The sequence below is a fragment of the Tenrec ecaudatus genome, chromosome 18 (genome assembly GCF_050624435.1).
Source record: "Tenrec ecaudatus isolate mTenEca1 chromosome 18, mTenEca1.hap1, whole genome shotgun sequence".
Lineage (NCBI taxonomy): Eukaryota > Metazoa > Chordata > Mammalia > Afrosoricida > Tenrecidae > Tenrec > Tenrec ecaudatus.
In genome coordinates, this window is record NC_134547.1 from 36,325,368 (window position 1) to 36,338,056 (window position 12,689).

General features: G+C 38.2%; 1 protein-coding gene and 1 non-coding gene across 2 annotated transcripts in view; both read right to left on the bottom strand.

Annotated features, from left to right (window-relative positions):
- ITFG1 (integrin alpha FG-GAP repeat containing 1) overlaps positions 1 to 12,689 on the bottom strand; it is a 242,724-nt gene that overhangs the window by 21,617 nt on the left and 208,418 nt on the right. The gene's annotated exons all lie outside the window — the stretch shown is intronic.
- On the bottom strand, positions 2,334 to 2,524 carry LOC142433002 (U2 spliceosomal RNA). Its single transcript, XR_012781064.1, has one exon. It is a non-coding gene; the product is annotated as a U2 spliceosomal RNA (small nuclear RNA).

Consider the following 12,689-nt stretch of genomic DNA (forward strand, 5'->3'; position numbering starts at 1 on the left):
TGGTTCAAACGGTAAGCCTGCTTCCCAGTTACAAATTTGGCATGTGGATACTTTTTATTTATTTTAACAAATTGATATATAATTCACATACAATGAAATTCATCTCTTTAAATGCTACTCAGTAGTTTTTTTTAATACATTCACAAAATTGTGCAATCATTACCAGTTACTTACTAATTCCAGAACATTCTTATCACCTTGAAAAGAATCCCTGTACTCAGTTGCAGTCATTTCCTAATTTTCCTCCTTCAAGTCCCTGGCAACCAGTAATCTACTAGGTCTCTATGGATCTGTCCATGCTGAGCATTTCAAGTAAATACAATCGCACAGTATGTGATTTTTTTTGGCCTGGATTCTTTCCCTTAGCACAGTGCATGCAAAGTTCATTCATGGGTGGCATGCTTCTTGACTTCATTCTTTCCAATGGCAGAGTAACATTCTACTCTAACGATACACTCAGGTGCCTTGGTGGTACAGTGAGTTAGCATTGTGCTGCTAACTACAAGCCAGCAGTTCAAACTCACCAGTTGCCACACAGGAGAAAGAGGAAGCTTTCTACTCCCATAAAGATTTACAGCCTCGCCCTTCTGCCACGGCACCCATCGAAGAATCGCAGCCATGGCTGTGCGCTGCCCTAGGGCCTCGACAAGGGCCACAAGGTGACCAAGAACATGAGCAAGCCGAGGCACAGCCGCCGCTGCGAGCGCCTCACCAAGCACACCAAGTTCATGCGGGACATGATCCGGGAGGTGTGCGGCTTCGCACCCTACGAACGAAGGGCCATGGAGCTGCTCAAGGTCTCCAAGGACAAGCGGGCACTGAAGTTCATCAAGAAGCGGTGGACACACATATCCAGGCCAAGAGGAAGAGAGAGGAGCTGAGCAACGTGCTGGTCGCCATGAGGAAGGCCGCTGCCAAGAAGGACTGAGTACCGTGTCCCCCTCTCCCCACCCCCAAAAATAAAGTCTTTCCAGATGAAAAAAAAAAAAAAGATTTACAGCCTCAGACAACACATGGGTCAGTTCTACCCTGTCCTGCAGGGTCACTATGATATGAAGTCAACTTGATGATAGTGAGGTTGGTTTGCTTTGTTTTTGGAAGATTACAGCCACAGAAACCCCACCGGGCAGTTCTATTGTTTCCTATATGATCTATATGAGTTAGGATCACCTTATATTTGTTTTTGGGTATATTGCATTTTATTTATCTATGCATTATTTATGGACTTTTGGGCTTTTGTACTTTTTTTGGCTGCTTTAAATAATTCTGTATGAAAACTCCTATATGCTTTCAATTTTCTTGGAAATATACCAAAGAATGACATCACTGAATCATATAGCTACTCTTTACTTAAATTTTTGAGAAGGTGAGTAGTTTGATTTTAATACCTGTTTTTCTCTTGGAACAGAAATGTCTAATGAAGGAATGATTAAAAAGTCATTGCCAATGCATGTCAAGAAGATGCAAGATAAACAGTAAAAGAAATCCACAGCTCAATAAAACCAAATGGCAGTAGGTATTACTGTCCAAGTCAGTGCATCAGGAAGGCAGACCATCCTGAGGTGATGTGCAGTCATGTTGCAGCTAGTATGCTCTGCATTAAAAAAAGAAACCTTGGCTTCCAAAGTGGACAATGTGCCATAAATGAGCTAAATAGGAAAGCTTAGGTCTTAACAGCACTTTATTTGTGGGGGAGGGAGGGAAAATGTGAAGCTGATATCAAGGGCTCAAATAGAAAGCAAATGTTTTGAAAATGATGATGGCAACAAATGTACAAATGTGCTTGACACAATCGATGTATGTATGGATTATGATGAGTTGTATGTGCCCCCAATAAAATGAGTTAAAACAAATAAACAAACCTTGGTTTAAGTATGAAAAAAAAAGGGGCGGGGTGAAAAAAAGTATGATAAAAAGAGCACTTTACGTATTATAAATCTATATCCAAGAAGTAAACCAATGGGTCATGCATGCTTTTTGCTTTAAACTACCTTTTTCAGTGACAACAAAAAGCACACTGGAATAAAATTGCTTAGTTCTGACAAAGAGAAAGTACACTTAATTTATAAACTAAAGGTGAGAAGGAATTTGGAAAAGGAAAATAGCAAGATAGGTTATTTTAAATGAAAAAAGTGACATAAATATGAGAAATAAATATTAATTAGATTAGGCAGCCATCACGTTACCAGGAGAAACCAGGAATGCATTTACTAGGCTATCAATACACATGGGAGCTTCAAAAAGTTCATGGAACAATTCCATTATCTTTTAATTCCACTTTTCTTTATTATTATTATTATTATTATTTTTGTTAAAAAGGAATAATCCCCTAAAAGGGGTGCACTATTCCTGGAAGTACTACAATACCAGGTTGATGCGTGGAGTGGATGGCGCAAGCTCCTATTCCATATGCCTGTTCAAAAAATCCATTTAATATATTGTCCTTGGATAGAGGATATATTAGATATTAAACTGATAAGAACAGATACTACACCTGATCTTAGCCAAAAGGTCGAGAAGCGGTTAATTCCACTTTTCATGAACTTTTAAAAGGCCCTTTGTAAATGTTAACCATATCAGGTATTTAGTATCAGTCAGTGTAAAATTACTAAACTGTGACTCTGAGTTCTTAAACTAAATTTTACAGTGGCTGTGATGGTTAGGTATTATGTCAACTAGACACTCCTGACTAGCAATGGAGTCTAACCCGTCAGTTAGCTCATCAGCTAGTGATGCCTCCCAGGGAGGTGTGACCTTTGTTATAAGAGATACTGGGAACCATCCTCTCTCTGTCACTCCATCTTTTTGCTTATTGAGAATTTGTGCCTGCCTCCAGGGGCAACCCGATTCTGAGAGCTGTTGGCACCTGCTGTTTCCACTGACCTTGGATCAACATGACTCTGCACCCAATGTCCTGTGATCTTCCTGCATCCCACTTCACCCGAGTCATTGGCCTGCAGTTAGGTGAGTCTGAAAAGATGTCTCCAGCTGGTATCAGAACCATGGACTTAAAATGGACTAACTGGGATGCCTTATTGATATACGATTATTTCTTTTTATAAAGCTCTTGATTATACATGAGTGTCGTTGATTTTTTTTCTCTGATAGCCCAGCCTAACACAGTGCCTGATGCTGTGAATGCAACAGGTTTTGAATGGTGCATATATTTCTAGGGTGAAGCTGCTGAAGGGTATAGCTGTGTAGTTCTACTCCAGAAACCCTTAATTCCTATAGATGGATAACTTCTTTCACTGAAAATTTAAGAAGGCTGGAAACTAATAACTTACTACAGTAAAAAAAAATTCACACAGCATACATTTTGCTCGATAAAAAGAACTTTCTTTGCTCTTTCCTCTACTGATTACAAAGAAAATGATTTTTTAAAATTTACTTTTCCTTCTTATTTCATAAGCACATTGTCATGTATCTTTACATATGTTGAGTGTAGTTAAGAGTGTAGATAGCAGTCAAAGTAACGTTATGAATTGTTTCTAGAACAGTGATGGACAGCCATGGGTGATTCTGACCCACAGAAACATTGGAAAGGCTCGAGAGACATTTTCGGTGGCCACAACTGTGAACGTGCCACTAGCATCTAATGGATAAAGGCCAGGGATCATGTTACTCACGCTATTGAGTTGATGCTGACTCACAGTGACCTTATAGGGCAGGGTAGAACTGTTCTGAAACTAACTCTTTTAAAAAAATCATTTTATTGAGTGCTTGTACAACTCTTACCACAATCTGTACATTCATACATCCACCCATTGTGTCAAGCACATTTGTACATTTGTTGCCATCATTCTGAAAACATTTGCTTTCTACTTGAGCCCTTGGTATCAGCTCATTTTTCCCCTCTCCCTACTCCCTCATGAACCCTTGATAATTTACAAATTATTATTAATTTATCATATCTTACACTGTCTGACATCTCCCTTCACCCACTTTTCCATTGTCCATCCCCCAGGGAGGAGGTTATATGTAGATCCTTATAATTAGTTTCCCCTTTCTACCACACCCTCCCTCAACCTTCTTGGTATCGCCACTCTCAGCACTGGTCCTGAAGGGTTCGTTTGTCCTGGATTCCCTGTGTTTCCAGTTCCTATCTGTACCAGTGTAAATCCTCTATTTAGCCAGATTTGTCAGGTAGAATTGGGATCATGATGGTGGAGGGGGAGGAAGCATTTAGGAACCAGAGGAAAGCTGTATGTTTCATTGTGGTTACATTGAAGCCTGACTGGCTTGTCTCCTCCCTGCTACCCTTCTGTAATGGAAGGCCCAGTTGCCTACAGATGGGTCTTGGGTCCCCAATCTGCACTCCCTCTCATTCACAATGATTTGATTTTTTGTTCTTTGATGCCTGATACCTGATCCCTTTGACACCCCATGATCACACAGGCTGGTGTGCTTCTTCCATGTGGACTTTGTTGCTTCTTAGCTAGATGACCACTTCAAGTCTTTAAGATCCTAGACACTGTATCTTTTGATACCTGGACTCCATCAGCTTTCTTCACCACATTTGCTTATTCACCTTCTTTGCCTTGGCGATCGTGTGGGGAAGGTGAGCATCATAGAATGCCAGTTTAATAGAACAAAGTATTCTTGCATTGAGGGAGTACTTGAGTGGAGGCCCAGTGTCCTTCTGCTACCTTAATACTAAACCTATAAATATATGCACATAGATCTATTTCCCCATCCTCATATATTTACATATGTACATGCCTATATTTAGACCTCTATAAATGCCCTTTGCCTCCTAGTTCTTTCCTCTATTTCTTTTTACTTTCCTCTTGTCCCACTATCATGCTCAGACTTCATTTGGGGTTCAGGAACTCCTCTCGGTTATATTACCCTTGATCATGCCCTACCAGGCCTCCTATATCCTCCTCATCATCGATTTGGATCATTTGTTGTTCCCTTGTCCTTGGATTTGTTAACACCACTTCCTTTCCCCCATCTCCCCCTCCCCATTTCACCCAGGTACAGTCAGTCCTGTTGTTTTCTCCTCCAGATTGTTTATCCAGACTATCTTATTTAGACAGACCTGCGGAGATAATAACATGCACAAAAACAAGACAGAGCAAAACAAACCAACAAAAGAAAACAAAACATCAACAACAAAAAGTCAATGACAAACAATAACAACAAAAAATAAAAGCTGTAGTTAGTTCAAGGACTGTTTGTTGGCCTTTAGGAGTGTTTTCTGGTCAAGTATGATAGGGTGCCAAACCCTGGCCCCAAAGTCTACTTTAGGTATTTCCTGGGGACTCCGTCACTCTGTTCCCCTTGCTGTTTTGTTGCACACCCTTAGTGTTTTGCCTTGGTGTGGTGGGATCAGATTGGGTACAACTCTCAAAGTGTCTCCAATGTTGTCCCCTGTAGGGCTATGGGTCAGTGAGGGATGTCATGTCTCATATTGGGGCCAGCCTTACGGTGTTCTCTGTGGATTGGCTGCTCTGAGTGGAAATATAGTCCTCAAGGCTTGGTGAGTGAGTCAGGATATGCTCCACTCTTTCTTCCTCCCCCTCCATTTGCTCCTGTGTGTTACAATCAGATATGTCCCTCTCCCTGAGCTGCAGCTTCAGTGCTGTCCTTTGAAATAAATTCTATTGGGGGAAGGACCAACTTTCCATGTAGTTGGGATTGGGGCTGGCCCCTCAGACCTCTCCAGTGGTTCCCTATTTCATGTCAGTATGTTGCATTCACATTTTGGAGCACCAGGTTGAAGTCTGGTCCCTCTTTCCCTGTGGAGATATAAACAATACCCTCCCCTTGGGTGGGCTAGTGCCCTGTTCCCCTGCTACCCCCCCCCCTTTTTTCTTTTTTCCTCCTCCTTTTTAGTTGGCTACCATACGTATCCCTGGTTTTGGTCTGGCCCCTGCCATACTACCTGGTCCTCACCCCAGGATTGTATGTATACAGCTTTTCCCCTATGCCCCTTTTGCATTTTTTAAAAAAAGTTTACTTCAGCGGACTCATGTTGTACTTGCCCCTTTGTGTTTGGCTTACTTTGCTTAGCATAATTTCCTTTAGTTCTTCCCATGTGTTGATGTGCTTCATACATTCATCACTACTCTTTAGAGATGCATAGTACTCCATTGTATGTATGTATCATAGTTTGTTAATCTATTCGTCAGTTGATGGAAATCTGGGTTGTTTCCAACTACTTGCAATTGTGAACTGTGCTGTCAAGTACATTGGAGCACAGATGTCTGGCCATGGTGTGTTTTTTGCCTCTTCTGGGTATATGCCCAGTAGTGGGATTGCTGGGTTGTATGGTAGCTTGATTTCCATCTGTTTTAGATATTGTCAGATCAATTTCCATAGTGGCTGTACATACTTATAGGTCCACCAGCAGTGGATGAGAGTTCCTGTCTCCCCACAGCCCCTCCAACACTTGTTGCTTTGTGATTTTTTGAATTGGGTTATCCTTTGAGGGTGTTAGGCAGTATCTCATTGTTTTAATTTGCATTTATCTTATGGCTAAAGATCGGGAGCATTTTTTCATATGTTTATTGGTCATTTGGATTTCTGCCCCTGTGAAACTTCTGTTCAGGTCCTTTGCCGACCTCTTCAGTGGGAAATTCGTTTTTTTTTTCTTTTTGGAAGGTAGCAGAGTACTGTAGATTTTAGTAATAAGGCCTTTGTCTGATGTGTCATCGCTAAAGATGTTTTCCCATTCTGTGGACTCTCTTATTACTCTCTTGGTGAATTCTTTTGATGTACACAGGTGTTTTATCTTCAGTATATCCCACTTGTCAATTTGTGCCTCCTCTGTGTTTGTGCCCTTCCCTATTTCTGATAGCCTATGTATTTCCTGTGCCAAAGTTCTGAGGTTTGTCCTAATATCCTCAGTGGTGGCCCTAATAGTTTGGGGTTTTACCTCGAGGTCTGCAATCTACCTTCAGTTTATTCTTGTGCATGGAGTGAAATAAGGATTTTGCTTAATTTTTCTGAAGGTAGATATCCATCTTTTTCCTGCACCACTTGTTGAAGAGGGCATCTTTTTCCCATTGGGCACTTTTTGGGCCTTTATCAAAGATCAGTTGTCAGAAACCAATTCTTTTATAGGAATAGAAAGCTCTTTCTTCCATGGAGCAGCTAGTAGTTTTGAACTGCTGACCTTGCATTTAGAAGCCCAAGGCTTAACCACTACACAACCAGAACCTAAGAATACTGCTAAGCATCCTATGATAAATATGACAATCCTTAGAAGACATTATCTAGTCCAAAATGTCAATAGTGAGTGAAGAAGTATTTTGATACAGACAATAAAACTCACAAATAAGCTTGAACTCATGAATACTGTTGTGATTCCAAACTTTAGATTTTTGGATCTTCTTTCTTCCTTTCTATTCATTTAAGTAGTGGTATTATTTGGCATGCACATTATGGCATTATAAATGGAAAGGTGAATAAGAAAAAGATTTGCAAGTTAAGAGTTTACATTTAAAGGGGGAAGACAAAAGAGACAAATTCGGATGGTTCTGAACTTATTTCCTTTTCTCTTTTGGATATGGCCGGCTCATAAGTTTCAGTTAAATCAGATCAACAGAAGAAGCTATAATGAAAACTTGGTTCCAGAAGCTCTTCCTTTCTAACAAGTCATTTTCCCTCCCAACCAGATAAAGGTCAAGTAGATCCCTTGTCTTCTTCTAATAGCTGTATAAAATATAAGATGTCACAGTCGTACAGTTCTATTAGAATCCTTCTCATGGTGTATTTTGTTAGAGTTTATTGGAATATACTTTTGGCATGATAGAGAGAAGATGGGTTCATAGGTTCTTTTGCTTCTCGGTCTATAAATTCTCATTAGACTATTTTACTTTTATAAAGCTTGGCAGAAGGAGCTCACTCTGGTGGTGCTGTGGCATAAGCAGTGAGCTGCTGACCACAAGGCTGGCAGTTCAAAACCAGCAGCCACACCATGGAAGAAAGATAAAGCTGCCTGTTCCAAGGAAGAAGTAACACTCACCATAGGGCTGTTAGCAGTCAGAATCTAAGTGATGGCAGCGGGTCCATTTTTAGACCATTTGACAGAACTAAGGACCTTAGGGGAACATGAGTTGGGTTGCTAACCTCAAGCTCACCAGTTTGAAACCACCAGCTGCTCTGCCAGCGAAAGATAGGGCTTTCTACTCCTGGAAAGAATCACCGTCTTGCAAACACTCGGCACTTCTACCCTGTCTGACAGGGTTGCTTTGTGATAGTGTGTACTTATGGCCGTGGGTTTGAGTGTTTGGTTTGGAATTAGTGATGTATTATTCATCCTACCTCTGCACAACAGACAAGAATTACTTAGGAGAATTATACAATAGAGTTTACAGATACTCTGACAAAACTGGAACTGATCAAATCCAGAGCATTTTTTGAATAAACTATTGAATGTATTGAAGATCTACAGATTTCTTTTAGAAGGAAACATGGAAGATTGTAAAGTCAGATCAGTTTTAACTATGTATCACACAATTCCCCTTCACTTTCAGTGAGCAAGGTTCTATCATTTGTATAAAGCAGGTTGTTAATAAGTCTTCATCAAATCCTGATGACACATTCCCCTCCACAAAACCCATATTCTCAGGGAAAAATGAGGAGCTGATACCAAGGGCCCACGAAAGAAAATGTTTTGAAAATGATGATGGCAACATATGTACAAATGTGCTTATACAACGGATGTATGGATTGTTATAAGAGCTGTAAGAGCTCCCAATAAAATGATTTATTAAAAAACAAACAACCCATCTTCTCTGATGATTTGCTCAGCATATAGACTGAATAAGGATGGCAAGAGGATAGGAGTTTGAACTATGTACCATACTAGGCTTTAAATAACTATTCATTTATAGAGTATAAAAAATAATACTAGGAAAATATTGAAAAATTATAAGAAAGTTTTAGAATTGGATCTGCATTTTAATTATTTCTAATATTTAATTCTCTAATCGGAAAGCCAAACTCATGTGTCAATGTGTAAAGTAATCTGCTCTTTTTTCTCTATCTCTTATTAAACCATTAGTGTATTATATATATATATCTTAATGTTTGTTGTTTTTGTTGAGAATATCCACAGTAAAACATACCAATTCAATAATTGCTACATGCATAATTCAGCAATATCAATTATTCTTTGAGTTATTCATTGTTAGCATTCATCTTTTTTGAATTGTTTTTCTGCCACTAATGTAAATTTACTGTCCCCTAAAAGTCTCATTTAATCTAGTGTTTTGAATTGCTAGTGACAATTTCATCCCACATATGCTTCTTAAAAGAGCACAATGGTACGGCAGATACTCTTTACTAGTTGAGTTAAAGTATGACTTTGTTTTAAGAAGACTTCAGGGGATATATTTGGTTGAAAACTTAAAGTTCACCTTGAAACAATAGTTTTGGGGTTCACCCAACTTACATGGCTCCAGAATTTATGGAATCCACTTAAATATTTGTTCTGCATTTTTTCATGTTGATTAGTGTTCTTCTATAGAATCTTTGATCAACATGCTCAATAGTGGTAGTCAGGTATCATTTAGTTCTTGTGACCTCATGGCAAAGAAGCAGTTAGCTATGGAGAAAATTTACCACACATTCAATATCTTCCTGACTCATCTTCTTCCTCTATGGTTTCAGGTACATAGCAACACATTTATGTGCCTTGGACGGCCACTTGCAAACTTTTAAGATCTCAGGAAGTAGAACAGAAGCATTAAACATGTTACCAGGCTAATTTACTAGCATATTTTCATAAAACTATGACTCTCCACTGAGGACCACACTCTTGTGAGCTACTCTATTATGCTAGTGTAAATTTATCTATCACATAATCTTTGCCGAGTCAACTTTTAAAGAACAATTTGACAGCAATTAAAATCAGCTGTGTAGTCCTACCCTTACTGCAATTTTTATATCATGTTAAACCAAAACAAAGTACCTTTTAAGAAATAAAGTCTCCCCTGTGGTAACCATTAATAAACTTTTATGTCTATAGATTTGACTTTTTGTGCCTTTTAATATAAGCAACATCATCCAATAGCTGTTCTTTTGTGACTGTTTTGAATTGCACATTGAATATTAACTTCAACTTTAAAAATTTTAAATTTTGTGGCAAAAAATTTAACATAAAATATCCCACTTTAACCAATTTTAAATGTACTATGCAGTGACATCAAATACATTCACAATATTTTGTAAACACTACCAGTATATATTTCTAAGACTTTTTCTTTAGCATAAACAGAAGTTTAGTGTCTATTAAACAAGACCTCTCCATTGTTCTCGCCCCCACTCTTCGGTAAACATGAATAGACTTTGATGTATTTGTAGTTGCCTACTCTAGATATTTCATGCGTGTAGGATCATACATTATCTGTCCTTTTATGTCACATTTTTTCACTCGGGAAATTTTCTCTCTAATGGTAGGATTTCTTTAGACCACCAGTGTTTCTTTCTACAGATTTCTTGTGTTTATTGAATCGTACTTCTTAACTGAAATAATAATTTACCTTTGAATAATGAATATACACCAAATCTTATTAATTAAATCATTCAGATATAATGAAAAGAAATTCTAAAATACTTATTCATTGAAGAAAATCAACTTCATGGCAGTGGTACAGTTTTTTTAATGACCTACTTTAATAGAATAAACATTTAGCAGAAATGCCTTTATTTGATTAAAAATTGTTTTTGTTAAAAGATCACTTTATTGGGGGCTCTTATAACAATCTGTACATCTATTTTTTTAATTTTTTATTTTTATTTATTTATTATTTTTTTTAATTTTAACAATTTATTAGGGGCTCATACAATTCTTATCACAGTTCATACATATACATACATCAATTGTATAAAGCACATCTGTACAGTCCCTGCCCTAATCATTTTTTTCTCCTCTTTTCTTTTTTTACATTTTATTAGGGACCCATACAACTCTTATCACCATCCATACATATACATACATCAATTGTATAAAACACATCCATACATTCCCTGCCCCAATCATTCTCAAAGCACATCTATTTTATCAAGCATATTTATACATCTGTTACCATCTTTCTTTTCTAGACAATTATTTTCTATTGAGTCCTTGGTATCAGCTTCTCTTTCCCCCCCTCACTCTCATTTGATTTATAAGTGGTCAGTTGATGAGTTAGTATGACATTTTCTAACCTGTATGTATAAGTAAACTATTATTTTGTTTTGTACAATAAAAATGTCAGTACTGTCTGTTACTAGAAAACTTTAAAAAGTAGTTCTGTTTATGTGGAAAAGGTTTAAAGACATTTAAAGGAAAATAGTTACAGCAAAATTTGGTCTTAAATGCAGAATGTTAGCAATATTAGAGTACTCTTTTTATGTGGATCTAAAATCTTTAGCTTGTAATAGGAAAACTTAAATTTTAATCTTCATTAAATCTACTAAGAAAGAAATATAAGAGCAGAATAACAGGATCATAACTTATATTTCCTAGACTAGGAACATTTCCCGTTTTTAAAAGTCTCTATCCATAATTATATTATACTATTTTAATTTTATATATTTTAGCTTATAAAACTTTAGGATATATATGCAGCTAATTGGAAATTTCACATCTAATATGATTAAATGAGAATATATATGTGTGTTAGTCTGGGTTAACTAGAGAAACAAAATGCAGAGGTGCTCATATATGTATGAGAGAGAGCTTTATATCAAAGAGTAATTGTATATTAAAAAAAATCCCAGCCCAGTCCAGATCAAGTCCATAAGTCTGATATTAACCCATCTGTCCGATACCTGTCTATAAATTCCTCCTCAGACTCATGGAACCCATGTAATGATGCAGGAAGATCAAAGGCCTGTGAGTGTAAAGTCTTGTGATCTAGCAGCAGTGGAATCATCTCAGCACTGGTGTGGGTCTCCATGTGGCTCCTCCAGCTCTAGGGCTCTGGCTGGGATCAGCATGGCTCCATGTCCCTTGTCAGCAGGAAGGTGAAACAGAGAGTGTTCCACCTCCAAAGAGGAAGACAGGAGATCCCAGAATCCTCAGAAGCCCATGCCCACACAGAGGCCTCATTGGCTAGGACCTGATTAACAGGCTAGACTCCACCCCTTCACAAGTTGACAGGAGATCATGTAACTGGCACGTATGTAACTTACTTAGCACAGAGCTTCCAAAGAATCAAACTCACTGCCATCGAGTTGAGTGTGACTCATAGTGAGTGACTCAGTATGACAGGACTGAACTGTCCTTGTGGGTTTCTGAGAGTGTAACTGTTTACAGGAGTTTAAAGCTTCATCTTTCCTCCTTGGAGTAGGTGGTGGTTTCAGACTGCTGACCTGGTGGCTAGCAGCCCAGCATATAAGTCACTGCACCACCAGAGCTCTTGGCACAGTGCTGGGTACAGAGTAACTGCTAATCTATTTCAACTATTCTTATTACATAGGAATAGCCCCAAACTCCTAGGACAGGAGAGAGTCTGATGATATTCCTCAAGAAAAGACATTAACCAATGTGTCAAAATTACTGGTTAGTAGATAATAAACTGTTTTGCAATCACTCAACTACCAAATAATGTAGGATCATCACACCCCTAGAGAGCAAAGGAATGTACCTGTTCCTTCTTTCTTAAAAAAAAAAAATCATTTTATTGGGGGCTCATACAACTCTTACCACAATCCATATATATGTCAATTGTATAAAGCACATTGGTACA